A 14,490-nucleotide genomic window follows, 5' to 3' on the forward strand; every position below is an offset into this window, starting at 1 on the left:
ACTGTGGTTGTAGCAGCAGCCTAGCCCTTTGCAGTCTCCTTGACTGATGAGTGGAGAGGCACAGGCCACTCTATCTAGGCTCTGGCCAGCACTATGGAGACTGGGGCTTGGAGCCTCCAGAGCTGGATGGAGACAAGCTGGAATTATTGCAGTCACAGAGAGAATGAGGCTGAGACCTCCATCTGATTCTGCTGACCCCTCTGAGAAAGGGTAAGGTGATGCAGCACCAACTTCTGCTCCAGACATCCCTGCTCAATTCCAACCCCTGTCTATGTATTTAAAGAAATAGTCTGCAGACTTTAGCCCAGGGACACTACATGCTACAGAAACACACAAGTGGCTGCCCTCCCTAGCTGTAGGTTTGCACATCTCCTCCCAACTGGCTTGGTGGTTTTCTGGGCACTCATCAGGCCCAGCCCGAGCTGAAGAGGAAGGCGTTTCCTCAGCTGGTGTGAGGGGGGGCTGCAGAAGCCACAAATCGATCAAGTTGGCCAAGTCTATTTGGCGTCTCCAGTCACCCAACGGAAGGGCAGAGACCCAGACCAGAGAGTAGGCGGAGAAAGAAGGAGAACATCGGACCCCCGTTTAGTGTACTAAGGGTCTGTGTAGGGAGGCGCCCTGGCTCCCCGCTGCGCCTGAGAGGGATGAGCCAGAGCAGGTGCCTCAGTGGGTGGAGTCACCACCGCCTGTCCCCGTAACATAAACAGATAGCTAAGGGTTAATGTCTCTTTCAGCTGTAAAGGGTTAATTAACAGTGACCTGAAATACCTGACCAGAGGACCAATCAGGAGACAAGATACTTTCAAGTTTGGGTGTGGGTCCTTTGTTCTTGGGGTGTTCTTTCTCTGGGCTCTGAGAGGGATCACAAGAATCTCCAGGCTCTCTAATCTTCTGTTTCCAATTTGTAAGTACAACGGTAGAAGGACAATATAAGGCTTTTACATTGTTTTTCTGTATTTGCAAATGTGTAATCTGCTGGAAATAGTTTAAATTGTATTTTTTCTGGATAAGGCTGTTTATCCATTTTCTATAAGCTAAAAGACCCTGTAACTGTTTACCATCTAAATTGCAGAGATAAACCATTTACCTTTTTTCTTTCTTTTTTTATTAAAAGTTTTGCTTTTAAGTCCTGTCTGATTTTTTTCTCCTAGTTAAGGCTCGAAGTAAGGGAGTCTGCACTCACCAGGGAATTGGTGGGGGGAAGGGAAAGAGAGCAGGGAGGGAAAGGTAAATTTCCTCTTTGTGTCACATTCATGGAACTTGAATCTGTATTGCCTCTGGGAGAAGAGGGAAGAAAAATCTGCTCTCGGCGTTTATCTGTGTATCTCTCTCCGGGGAAGAAGGGAGGGGGGAGTGGTGATTCAAGGATTTGAATTACGGTGATCTCCTAGGGTACCCAGGGCGGGAAAGATCTGGGGGGAGGTAAAGAGGGGGAAGGGAATGGTTTATTTCCCTTTGTGGTGAGACTCAAGGAATCTGGGTCTTGGAGTTCCCCAGGGAAGGGTTTGGGGACACCAGAGTCTATCAGGCGCTCTACTTAAGTCCTGATTGGTGGCAGCCTATCAGATCTAAGCTGGTAATTAAGCTTAGGGGAATTCATGCTAGTACCCATATTTTGGACGCTAAGGTCCAGATTTGGGACTTATACTATGACATGTTGGCAGCGTGTGGGATAGTAGAATCGAAAAGCCAGTAAAATTATTAATTTTCTTTTCTCTGTTAGCTGCTTGTAAGCAGAGAGAAGGGTTGGTTTTTTTTTAAACCTACAGCCAGAGAATTTTCTTCTCCTTGCTCCTTTTTGGCTGTCCATAGAAATTGCCTCAGGCAGGGCCATTAAGTTTAACGAGGATCATTTGTTAAACAATAGAACTCCAGCTGTGAGTCAACTACACCAGCAGAACACACATGCAAATTAAAAGGTTTTTTTGTTTCTAAGTTATCAAGAAAGGGCTTAAAAAAGACTCGGTTGCTAAGCCAACCCCAGGAGACAACAGAGAGCCAGCAGTTCAGACAATAAACACCGGAGGGCACCCCAACACAAGAAAACAGGAACCATGACTTCCAGGACAAAACTGAAAGCAGAGGCACAAATCAAAGAGCAGACCACAGGTGACAAATGGAAAAAAGAGAAAAAGAGGTGGAGCTGAAAGAAAGGGAAGAAAACATCAAACTGGCAGCCTACAAAAGAGAACAACAGCCAAAGATGCAGCCCACCCATGAGAGAGGGAGAAACACCAACAAGAAATGGAAAAACAACAAAAACAGAGTGAAGAGAGGGAAAAAGAGAGAAAGCATGAAATGGACTTGGCGCGGGCCAGGCAGGATGCTCCAGCCAGTCCTAACAACCCTGCGCCAATAATTGTTCCACATCACAAGAAATTTCCCACCTACAAGGCAGGTGATGACAATGAGGCCTTCTTAGAAAATTTTGAAAGGGCCTGCCTTGGGTACAGCATCTATGAAGACCAGTACATAGTAGAACTGAGGCCACAGCTCAGTGGACCCCTAGCAGAGGTGGCGGCTGAAATGCCTAAGGAGAACATGAATGATTATAAACTTTTTCAAACCAAGGCCAGATACAGAATGGGGATAACAACTGAACATGCCCGTCAGCGGATCAGAACCCTAAAATGGAAACCAGATGTGTCATTCCCCCGACACGCCTACCACATCGCAAAGAATTATGAGGCCTGGATATCAGGAACAAAGGTTAACAATCTGTACGAGCTGCACCTCCTGATACAAATGGAGCAGTTCTTAGATGGTGTTCCTGAGGAAATAGAAAGGTACATCCTAGATGGGAAGCCCAAAACGGTAATCGAGGCGGGGGAGATTGGAGCCAAATGGATGGAAGTGGCAGAAAAGAAAAAAGCTACTGTCAAGGGGAACAAATACACCAGAGGGCACACCGACAATAAACCCTACAACCGAGGGCAACCAAAGACCCCACCTACAACCCAAAGAAAGCCACAGACGCCCTATTCTTCCACCTCACCAGTCTCCAGTAACCCACCTCGACCCAGTGACCAGTCAGCTGGAAGATGCTTTAAGTGTAATGAACTGGGACATATAAAGGCCAACTGCCCAAAGAACCCCAACCGAGTGCAGTTCATTACACCACCATCACACCAAAGATCCCCAGGCCCAGATGCCTCTCAAATACCCTTGGAGCGAAGGGAAATTTTGAGAGTGAGCGGAAAGAAGGTTACTGCATGGAGAGACACGGGGGCACAAGTGTCAGCTATCCACCAATCCTTCATCAACCCCAAATTCATCAATCCAAAGGCCCAAGTGACAATTTACCCCTTCATGTCACAAGCTGTAGACTTGCCTACAGCTGAACTGCCTGTCCAGTACAAAGGCTGGTCAGGAATGTGGACTTTTGCAGTCTATGACAATTATTCCATCCCCATGCTACTGGGGGAAGATTTGGCCAACCAGGTGAAGCGGGCCAAGAGAGTGGGAATGGTTACTCGTAGCCAAACCAGGCAAGCTTCCAGACCCATTCCTGCTACTGAGCCGTCCACAGAGGCCTCGTCTGTGTTACCAGAGACCCAGACAGAGGTAGTGGACCCAGATCCCCTGCCAGCAACTGAAACAGCCACAGTGACTCCAGTCCCAGACCAGGAACTGGAAAAGCAGCCAGCACCAGAACCGTTGCCAGCACTGACGCCAGCGCTTGCAAACCCATCTTCAACCCCAACGCCAGAGGGCGCCAGCAAGCCTGAACTGGCAGAAGCAGCCGATAACCACACCCAAGAGGTTCAGCCAGAGCCTGAAATACCCCCTGGTGCACCAGCGGAAAGCGGCTCACCAGCCACGGAAACAACCCCATCACCTACATCGCTTCCAGATGGACCAAGCCCAAGTTCCCAGTCTAAGGAAGAACTGGTGTCTCCAGCCTCAAGGGAACAGTTCCAGACTGAGCAGGAAGCAGATGACAGCCTTCAGAAAGCTTGGGCGGCGGCACAGAGCACCCCACCGCCTCTCAGCTCTTCTAATCGATCCCGGTTTGTTGTAGAACAAGGACTTTTATACAAGGAGACTCTTTCTGGTGGACACCAGGAAGACTGGCATCCACAAAAACAGTTAGTGGTTCCAGCTAAGTACCAGGAAAAGCTCTTAAGCTTAGCCCATGATCATCCTAGTGGCCATGCTGGGGTGAACAGAACCAAAGACCGGTTGGGGAAGTTCTTCCACTGGGAGGGGATGGGCAAGGACATTGCCAGGTATGTCCGGTCTTGTGGGGTGTGCCAAAGAGTGGGAAAACCCCAAGACCAGGTCAAGGCCCCTCTCCAGCCACTCCCCATAATTGAGGTTCCATTTCAGCGAGTAGCTGTGGATATTCTGGGTCCTTTCCCAAAAAAGACACCCAGAGGAAAGTAGTACGTACTGACTTTCGTGGACTTTGCTACCCAATGGCCAGAAGCAGTAGCTCTAGGCAACACCAAGGCTAAGGCTGTGTGCCAGGTCCTAACAGACATTTTTGCCAGGGTAGGTTGGCCCTCTGATCCTTACAGATTCAGGATCTAATTTCCTGGCAGGGACTATGAAAGAACTGTGGGAAACTCATGGGGTGAACCAATTGGTTGCCATCCCGTACCACCATCAAACCAATGGCCTAGTGGAAAGGTTTAATGGAACTTTGAGGGCCATGATACGTAAATTCGTCAATGAACACTCCAATAACTGGGACCTAGTGTTGCAACAGTTGCTTTTTGCCTACAGGGCTGTACCACATCCCAGTTTATGGTTTTCACCATTTGAACTTGTGTATGGTCACGAGGTTAAGGGGCCATTACAGTTGGTGAAGCAGCAATGGGAGGGGTTTACACCCTCTCCAGGAACTAACATTCTGGACTTTGTAAGCAACCTACAAAACACTCTCCGACACTCTTTAGCCCTTGCTAAAGAAAACCTAAAGGATGCTCAAAAAGAGCAAAAGGCCTGGTATGACAAACATACCAGAGAGCGTTCCTTCAAGGTAGGAAACCAAGTTATGGTCTTGAAGGCGCAACAGACCCATAAAATAGAAACATCATGGGAAGGGCCATTCACGGTCCAAGAGCACCTGGGAGCAGTTAACTACCTCATAGCATTTCCCAATTCCTCCCTAAGCCCAGAGTTTACCATGTTAATTCTCTCAATCCTTTTTATTCCAGAGACTTACAGGTTTGTCAGTTTACAGTCCAGGGAGGAGATGACGCTGAGTGGCCTGATGGTGTCTACTACGAAGGGAAAAAAGACGGTGGCGTAGAAGAGGTGAACCTCTTCACAATCCTGGAACGTCTGCAGTGGCAACAAATCAAGGAGCTGTGCACTAGCTTCGCCCCATTGTTCTCAGCCACCCCAGGACGGACTGAACGGGCATACTACTCCATTGACACAGGTAATGCTCACCCAATTAGAACCCCACCCTATCGGGTGTCTCCTCACACCCAAGCTGCTATAGAACGGGAGATCCAGAACATGCTACAGATGGGTATAATACGCTCATCTACCAGCGCATGGGCATCTCCAGTGGTTCTGGTACCCAAACCAGATGGGGAAATACGCTTTTGCGTGGACTACCGTAAGCTAAATGCGGTAACTCGTCCAGACAACTATCCAATGCCACGCACCGATGAGCTATTGGAAAAGTTGGGACATACCCAATTCATATCAACAATAGACTTAACCAAGGGGTACTGGCAAGTACCGCTAGATGAACCTGCCAAGGAAAGGTCCGCATTCATCACCCATGCGGGGGTGTATGAGTTTAATGTACTTCCTTTCGGGCTGCAAAATGCACCCGCCACCTTCCAGAGGCTGGTAGATGGTCTACTAGCAGGACTGGGCGAATATGCAGTTGCCTACCTCGAAGATGTGGCCATTTTTTCTGACTCCTGGCCCAAAAACCTAGAACACCTGGAAAAGGTCTTTGAGCGCATCAGGCAGGCAGGACTAACTGTTAAGGCCAAAAAGCATCAAATAGGCCAAAACAGAGTAACTTACCTGGGACACCAGGTGGGTCAAGGAACCATAAACCCCCTACAGGCCAAGGTGGATGCTATCCAAAAGTGGCCTGTCCCAAAGTCAAAGAAACAGGTCCAATCCTTCTTAGGCTTGGCTGGGTATTACAGGTGATTTGTACCACACTACAGCCAAATCGCTGCCCCACTGACTGACCTGACCAAAAAGACCCAGCCGAATGCAGTTAAGTGGACTGATGAGTGTCAAAAGGCCTTTACCCAACTTAAGACAACGCTCATGCCTGACCCTGTGCTAATGGCCCAGGACTTTGACAAGCCATTCCTAGTAACCACAGATGCATCTGAGCGTGGTATAGGAGCAGTTCTCATGCAGGAAGGACCGGATCACAACTTCCATCCTGTCGTGTTTCTCAGCAAGAAACTGTCTGAGAGGGAAAGTCACTGGTCAGTCAGTGAAAAGGAATGCTACACCATTGTGTACGCCCTGGAAAAGCTACGCCCATACATTTGGGGACGGCGGTTCCAGCTACAAACTGACCATGCTGCGCTAAAGTGGCTTCATACTGCCAAAGGGAACAACAAAAAAACTTCTTCGATGGAGTTTAGCTCTCCAAGATTTTGATTTTGACATTCAACACATTTCAGGAGCTTCTAACAAAGTAGCTGATGCACTCTCCCATGAGAGTTTCCCAGAATCCACTGGTTAAAAATTGTTCTTAAAATGTAGAAAGTCTTGTAGTTTACATACTTAGTAGTATATGTAAAGGTGCATGTGTTGTATTAATCTGTTTATTCTAAAGTTCTAGGAAGAAATCGCCGCCAGTGACGTTCCCCACTGTCTGCGATTTGGGGGGCGTGTCATAAACAGATAGCTAAGGGTTAATGTCTCTTTCACCTGTAAAGGGTTAACTAACAGTGACCTGAAACACCTGACCAGAGGACCAATCAGGAGACAAGATACTTTCAAGTTTGGGTGTGGGTCCTTTGTTCTTGGGCTGTTCTCTCTCTGGGCTCTGAGAGGGACCAAAAGAACCTCCAGGCTCTCTAATCTTCTGTTTCCAATTTGTAAGTACAACGGTAGAAGGACAATATAAGGCTTTTACATTGTTTTTCTGTATTTGCAAATGTGTAGTCTGCTGGAAATAGTTTAAATTGTATTTTTTCTGGATAAGGCCGTTTATCCATTTTCTATAAGCTAAAAGACCCTGTAACTGTTTACCATCTAAATTGCAGAGATAAACCTTTTACCTTTTTTCTTTCTTTTTTTATTAAAAGTTTTGCTTTTAAGACCTGTCTGATTTTTTTCTCCTAGTTAAGGCTCGAAGGAAGGGAGTCTGCACTCACCAGGGAATTGGTGGGGGGAAGGGAAAGAGAGCAGGGAGGGAAAGGTAAATTTCCTTTTTGTGTCACATTCATGGAACTTGAATCTGTATTGCCTCTGGGAGAAGAGGGAAGAAAAATCTGCTCTCGGCGTTTATCTGTGTATCTCTCTCCGGGGAAGAAGGGAGGGGGGAGTGGTGATTCAAGGAATTGAATTACGGTGATCTCCTAGGGTACCCAGGGCGGGAAAGATCTGGGAGGAGGTGAAGAGGGGGAAGGGAATGGTTTATTTCCCTTTGTTGTGAGACTCAAGGAATCTGGGTCTTGGGGGTCCCCAGGGAAGGGTTTGGGGACACCAGGGTCTATCAGGCGCTCTACTTAAGTCCTGATTGGTGGCAGCCTATCAGATCTAAGCTGGTAATTAAGCTTAGGGGAATTCATGCTAGTACCCATATTTTGGACGCTAAGGTCCAGATTTGGGAATTATACAATGACACCCCGTCCCCCGGAAGTCAAGGGGCGGGACAGGAAGCATAAAGTCCCGGCCTCAGTGCCCAGTTGACTTCAGGCTGCCGGAGAGGATAGACACTGGTGCCCGAGGTCCCGCCGGGCCCAGCCTGCCCCATGCTCACTACCCGGAGGAGCGCTGGCCTGACTTGCCTTGGGCCCGGTATCCGGAGGAGCGCTGGCCTGACCTGCCCCGCGCTCACTACCCGGAGGAGCGCTGGCCTGACCTGCCTCGGGCCCGGTATCCGGAGGAGCGCTGGTCCGACCTGCCTCGGGCCCGGTATCCGGAGGAGCGCTGGTCCGACCTGCCTCGGGCCCGGTATCCGGAGGAGCGCTGGTCCGACCTGCCTCGGGCCCGGTATCCGGAGGAGCGCTGGTCCGACCTGCCTCGGGCCCGGTATCCGGAGGAGCGCTGGTCCGACCTGCCTCGGGCCCGGTATCCGGAGGAGCGCTGGTCCGACCTGCCTCGGGCCCGGTATCCGGAGGAGCGCTGGCCTGACCTGCCTCGGGCCCGGTATCCGGAGGAGCGCTGGTCCGACCTGCCTCGGGCCCGGTATCCGGAGGAGCGCTGGTCCGACCTGCCTCGGGCCCGGTATCCGGAGGAGCGCTGGTCCGACCTGCCTCGGGCCCGGTATCCGGAGGAGCGCTGGCCTGACCTGCCTCGGGCCCGGTATCCGGAGGAGCGCTGGCCTGACCTGCCTCAGGCCTGGTATCCGGAGGAGCGCTGGCCTGACCTGCCTCTGGCCCGGTATCCGGAGGAGCGCTGGTCCGACCTGCCTCGTGCCCGGTATCCGGAGGAGCTGCCGGAGCTTCCCGCCGCCCAGTATCCAGAGGAACCCATGGTCTAGGACCCGCCGGACAATGCCAGCGGAGGACAGGTACCTAGAGAGGGGGAAACTGGAAGTGGCCCGGGGGCAGCCGACCCCAGTCTGGCTCCAGGGGACCCTGAACCGATGTCAGTGTGTTGCGGCCAGGATTCCCCACTGACTGCAGCGAACCCTTGCCGCTGCTAGGGCCCCGGGCTGGGACGCAGTGTAGTGGGAGGGCCTGCGTCCCCCCTGCCACCCTTCCAAGGGTGGCAGACTTCCCCGTCTCCCTGGCCTGAGGAGGCCTCTGTATGGACTTACAGTTTAACTGCTGCTCAGCCCCTGCCTAAGAGTCTGAGCTTGAACTGCTTACTGCCCCACCCTGCCCCAGGGCCGGGCTTATAGACTCTGTGTTTGCTCAGCCTTCTGACAGGCCTGAGCCTGAACTGCTTACTGCCCCACCCTGCCCCAGGGCCGGGCTTATAGACTTTGTGGTTGCTCAGCCTGCTGAAAGGCCTGAGCCTGACTGCCTCCTGCCCACCCTGCCCAAGGGCCTGGGCTTATAAACTTTGTGTGTACCCGCCCCTGCTGAAGGGCCGGGATTCTGCCTTGTTTACAGACCCTTTATTCCCTCAGCCCCTGCTGAGGGGTTCGGCCTACACGGACTGCTGCCTGTAGGGAGGCACCCTGGCTCCCTGCCGCGCCTGAGAGGGACGAGCCCCAGCACCGGACCCTTACAGTCTGTCTGGAGCCATTGCTAGCATTTGACTTTTACCTGTCAGGGCACCTGAGCACCTTACCCTCCCACAGAGTCTGCCCTGCGGCATCCATCCCCTCACTCCCAACCACCATCATGTAACTGCTGTTCTGAGGAAGAGCCAGCGCATTCAGGCCTGTTAGAACAGCATAAGGAGAGGTTACGGGCTCTCAGCATTACCCACGACTAGCAAGGATGCCCCAGCAGCTGTCTTCATTATGCTATTTTTAGAGTTAGAGAGGAGACGTGACTGAAAAAGAACCAGTTTCTTCACTGCAGTTGAAACAGAGTCCAGCTCTGCTCTTGCACACCAGAGAGCTTTTCAGGCTCTTAGTAGCTGAACTCTGGAGAGGCTGCATGGAGTCCCTAGTCCTACCAGACTTAGTTACAGACACCCCAGACATGGGCATATTTGACAGACTACGACTTGTGAACCCTCACCTTCTTCTAAATTGGAAAGAGAACTCCACTCCCCTGTATGGCTGGGGGAGCCCAGGAAGAGAGAGCAAGTCACTCAAGCCATGCTCTGCATTGCAGCTTGCAGGTGGTACCACCTTCACCAGCACTGTAGCCACCCTCTCATTGAAGCCTGTGAGAGGATCTCACTGCTCAGAGCAGTGACATCATTGGCCACTAGCACTGCCTACACTAGAGCGCCCCCTGTTGGAGCTGCACCAGTTGGCAGTGGAGTTGCATTAGCAGGGAATACGCCTACTGTAGATCAGCCCTCAAATACAAGCAGCCTTAGTGAAGATCTCTGTATTACAGGAGAGGCAGCGGGAACTGGAGCATTTCAATGAGAGCACATTGTGAAGCCAGTTTTCTACCTTCTTGCCTCCCTCATAAGAAAAAGGGGATTTCCTTTGCTAGTGGAAAGCCACTCACCAGATCGGGAAGCACCGTAAGAGGCACCAACATCATGTGAGGGGCAGTGTGAGCCACTCAGGGATCAGGAGGGTCAGTGCAGAGCACTGCATCACATAGGACCCATTGTTGGGTGAGTGGCAATTAAGACAGGTCTGTCTGGTTTTGATACCAAACATTAGTGCCACAACCTAGTCACAACCCTTTGGTTCAGGCACTGCTACCCCAGGCCTTTTGCCCAAGGGAGGGAAGCAGCAGCCAATGCCATCCTGGCCACCAGCCTGGGATTCACTGACAGTTCCAGGAGACCAACGGGAGAAAAGCTATGCCAGTCCCAGCACACTCACTCCATGACATAGCAGCCAGTGTAGGAGGCATTGACTCTCACAGAGCCACCAGGGGCATGGGAGAGCCAGGTCTCACAGGCAGAGTTGTTCTGTAGAGGATGCAGCTTCCCCTGGGCATGTGGTGAGAGAGCAAAGGAAAGACTGGAGGAGGCTCATGTCCAGTGCTAGAGAAGTTAGGGTCTGGAGCCTTTCCTGGGACTCTTCCAGCCAGCCACTGCCTGAATTTTTACAGGAGACAGAGGCAGCACCAGCATTTAGCTCAGTGGTTCTCAAACTGGGGGTTGAGACCCCTCAGGGGTCACAAGATTATTAAATGGGGGCACCATGAGCTATCAGCCTCCACCCTAAACCCTGTTTTGCCTCCAGCATTTCTAATGGTGGTAAATATAAAAATATTTTTAATTGGGGGGGGTCACACTCAGAAGCTTGCTGTGTGAAAGGGGTCAACAGTACAAAAATTTGAGAACCACTAGTTTAGGTGGACCCCTCCCTGCCCAGTGAAGGCCTTTTACCCTCCTGTGAATATCCCAGCCCTTAAAGCCACACCACTTACCAGACTGGCTCCCCTGCTATCACTGGGACAGACAGACAAGGTCTCAAGAGCAGCATAACTGAGTCAGTCCATCTCATTCAGCCCTTCCTGCTATGGACAGCCAGATAAGACAGTCAGTACAAGGAGACTCCTCTCCTCAGCTCAGCAGCAGGGTGACCTGCAGGCTTCGCTGGCCACACACCAGCTGACTGGGGTCCTGCCAATAGTCCCCTTCTCTCCCAGTCCCCTGAACCCCTCCAATCAGACAGCAGTGCAATCACCCCCTGAGGCCAACACCCACAGTAGCCCCCATTCTGCTTCTCTGCTAGAGAACCCTTGAGCCCTTGTTTGCATTTCCTTCCAGTGCAATTGCTACTGTGGGAAAGTGCTGAGCTGGCACAGCCTGGGGCTGAAATCCTCTATCCATGCAGCAAGGATGCTATGGGCTGGCAGCAGCATCCCCATCACCAGTGGCCTCCCTCTGGAGCTGGAGGGCCTCTGAGTGAGTGGGTGCCAGCAGTTCTAGTTCATGCCCAATCTGCCCTTCCCCTTCTGCCAAACAACCACCAATAAGGTGCACCTGGGTTGGGGACAGGTTGTGACGTGGTTGCTGACCATCACATGACTTGGCTGAGGCCCTGCAGCTCATGTGAGATCACATTTGTTGGTATCTGTCCTCCGGGAGGCCATTAAGCAGTGATGTTGGAATGACACCAAATTTGGCTCTCCCTAGTGCCTGAAACCAGCAGGTGGCCAACAGGAGATATACTGGCTGAAGCACCAGGGAGTGGCCACTGCCTTGGTGAACATGACCAACATTCTGCCCCCATTCGTCCACTCTGAGAGCACGTGCTGGCCTGGGGCTGAGCACTGCCACCACTCCGCTCAGCCAGCAGGAAGGAACAAAGCCAAGGAAGAGCTTAGGGACAGAAAACAGAGACAATCTCCTTCAGCAAAGGAGATTCCCTGAAATGGAGTTGGCAGCAATGGCATTAGTGACCTGCCTTAACTGCCGAGCTCTTCAGAGGAACCATTGCTCCACACTGGCACCTTTATCTAAAGGGCCCCACTACCCAGGGGGAATAATGACAGGGCCACATCCTTTCCTCACTGACGTGAGGGCATTGCACTCACACAGGGTCCATCTGCACCTCCCAGCTGCTCTGTGATTCCCAGCGTGGGGAGACATCCACCTGTTTGCTGTACTCCACCTAGTGGCCTCGGCAGCACAGCTGGCTCAGCGTAGCAGCCTGATGACATCCCCAGAAGGCCAGGTGGGACTGCACTCTTTAATCAAAACTAATCCAACTCTGTGTTTAAACAGAACTGTTTGGTAACTCTAATTAAAGTAGCAAACTCTTATATAGTGGCCAGTCACAGGGACAACAGACAGCTACTGTCTGAACTGCCCAGGAGAGAGCTGGATAGTGCAAAACACATGTTTGAGGGAAATCCTGTACTTGGGGGGCGGGGTCACCCTGCAGGTAGTAACCAAGGCTGGTGGAAGCCAGAGTGTGACTGTAGCATTGCTAACAGGTTGCTGAGGGTCAGAGCTGCTGGACCAGGGCCATAGCTATACACAGACATGCAGGGTGTGACCTGTATGCTGGCAGGCTGATTGTGAGTGACCCAAGTTGGGCGCTACAACAGCAAAGCATGGTAAGGCACTCCCAGCTGCAGGGCAAGGATGACACAGCCCCTCGCTATGCACCCTGAAATGTGATAGGAGCAAAATGCAGAATGTATTTGCCAGAGTACAGCTCTCATTTTAGGTGTGCACTTAATGATCATGGTTATACTGAGCAGGTGTGGACAGAGACTCCATGAGGGTTTGTTTCACTACATCTGGACTGCCCAGGGGGATAAGCAGTAGCCTTTGATCCTATTCCCCGCCCCATACCAGGCAAGTGTCAGTTTGTATCCCAGCTAGGGTGGAAATCTGGAAAAGCTCTGAAGGCATGTTGCTAAAATTTGTCTGTCGGGGTGGTTTTTATTTGGGGGGAACGTAATCAATGTATTTTTGAAAAAGAAAATAGATGTGGGTATCTTGTTGGGAGGGGAGGGGAGGGGAGGGGGATTAGGGAGTGGGGGAATAGGGGAGATGGGTTTGGGATCAGTGGGAGTAGATAGCAGGGAAGGGAAGAGGGGTTGGGATCTAGGGGGAGTGGAAAAGACCGGAAGGGTTAGACAATGTGAGGGGTGACATGGGGAGGGTGGCAGAGGAAGTTGGGGATTTAGGAGAAGAGGGGAGCCTGTCAGTCCTGAATTTTTCCCTTCCATGTGTGTTCTGAGAGAGCTCTGCCCCTCTGTAGGGATTTGAGCCCTCCCATCTCCCTGTGTAACCTGGGATTTGGGGGACCCTGGCCCTCTCCTTACCTCCAATGTGGGCCAGGCTCTGGCAGAGGGGTGGGGTGGAATGGTGTGGCTGAAGGTAACACAGACCAAAACAACTGAAATCCAGGAAATTAATAGCTAAGGTGCATGTCACCCGGGGACTGGCCAGAGTGTGTGGAGGAGAGGCAGACTGAGTGGATCTGGGGCATGGCTGGGAAAGCCTGGCTGAAGCAGGGGGAGGGGGCCCAGCTGGGGTAGGTAGTGGGGGTGAGGGGCCCAGCTCAGTATGCAGCTTGTGTTACATTACCAAGGTAGCGTGTGGGCCTCCAGTAAGCCATTGCCTATGATATGTGCAAACAGGAGCGGAGGGCATGAGCCAGCAAGGAGCAACTTCTTTATGCATTAATGGCATCTGTAGTGCTAACTAACAGCTTAGTGGGTTGGGAAGGGGAGGGGAACTGGAAATGTTGGCAAGGGGGTGTTGGTGCAGGGAATGGTGGGTAAAGGCTGGAGGAGGAAGGAGGCACACCAGTCTATTCTTATATACTTCAATTTACTGTAATCACCGTGTAATAAAATTGCTGAGATTTTGGGATATAGACCATGGATGAGGATTCTCTCACTAGCCCGGTTAGGAACCACACATTGTAAGCATTACAAAACATGACCATTATCCCATGTCCACTACAGCAAAATGTACAGGAGTAGGGAGGTACATTTAGGTATCACATAGCAACTGTGTGGCCTAGTGGAAAGACCACTGGCCTGGGACTATTCCTAACTCTGCCACTGGCCTGCTGGGTGACCTTGGGTAAATCACATAACCTCTCTGTAAATCAGTTTCTCATCTGTAAAATGAGGATAATGTTACAAAGGATCTACTGATGCAAACACTACATAAAAACTAGGTCTTTTTTGGTATTACTTAACCATAATAGTGCATCTACTGCAACCCTACGGGAGAACTACAACTGCCTAAACAACCACTAACTCCTTCAACAAACAATTTTCTTTCTTTTTAAAAAATAAGGAATTCACTGACAAAAAAAAC

Source organism: Gopherus evgoodei, chromosome 7 (assembly GCF_007399415.2).
Source record: "Gopherus evgoodei ecotype Sinaloan lineage chromosome 7, rGopEvg1_v1.p, whole genome shotgun sequence".
Classification (NCBI taxonomy): Eukaryota; Metazoa; Chordata; order Testudines; family Testudinidae; genus Gopherus; species Gopherus evgoodei.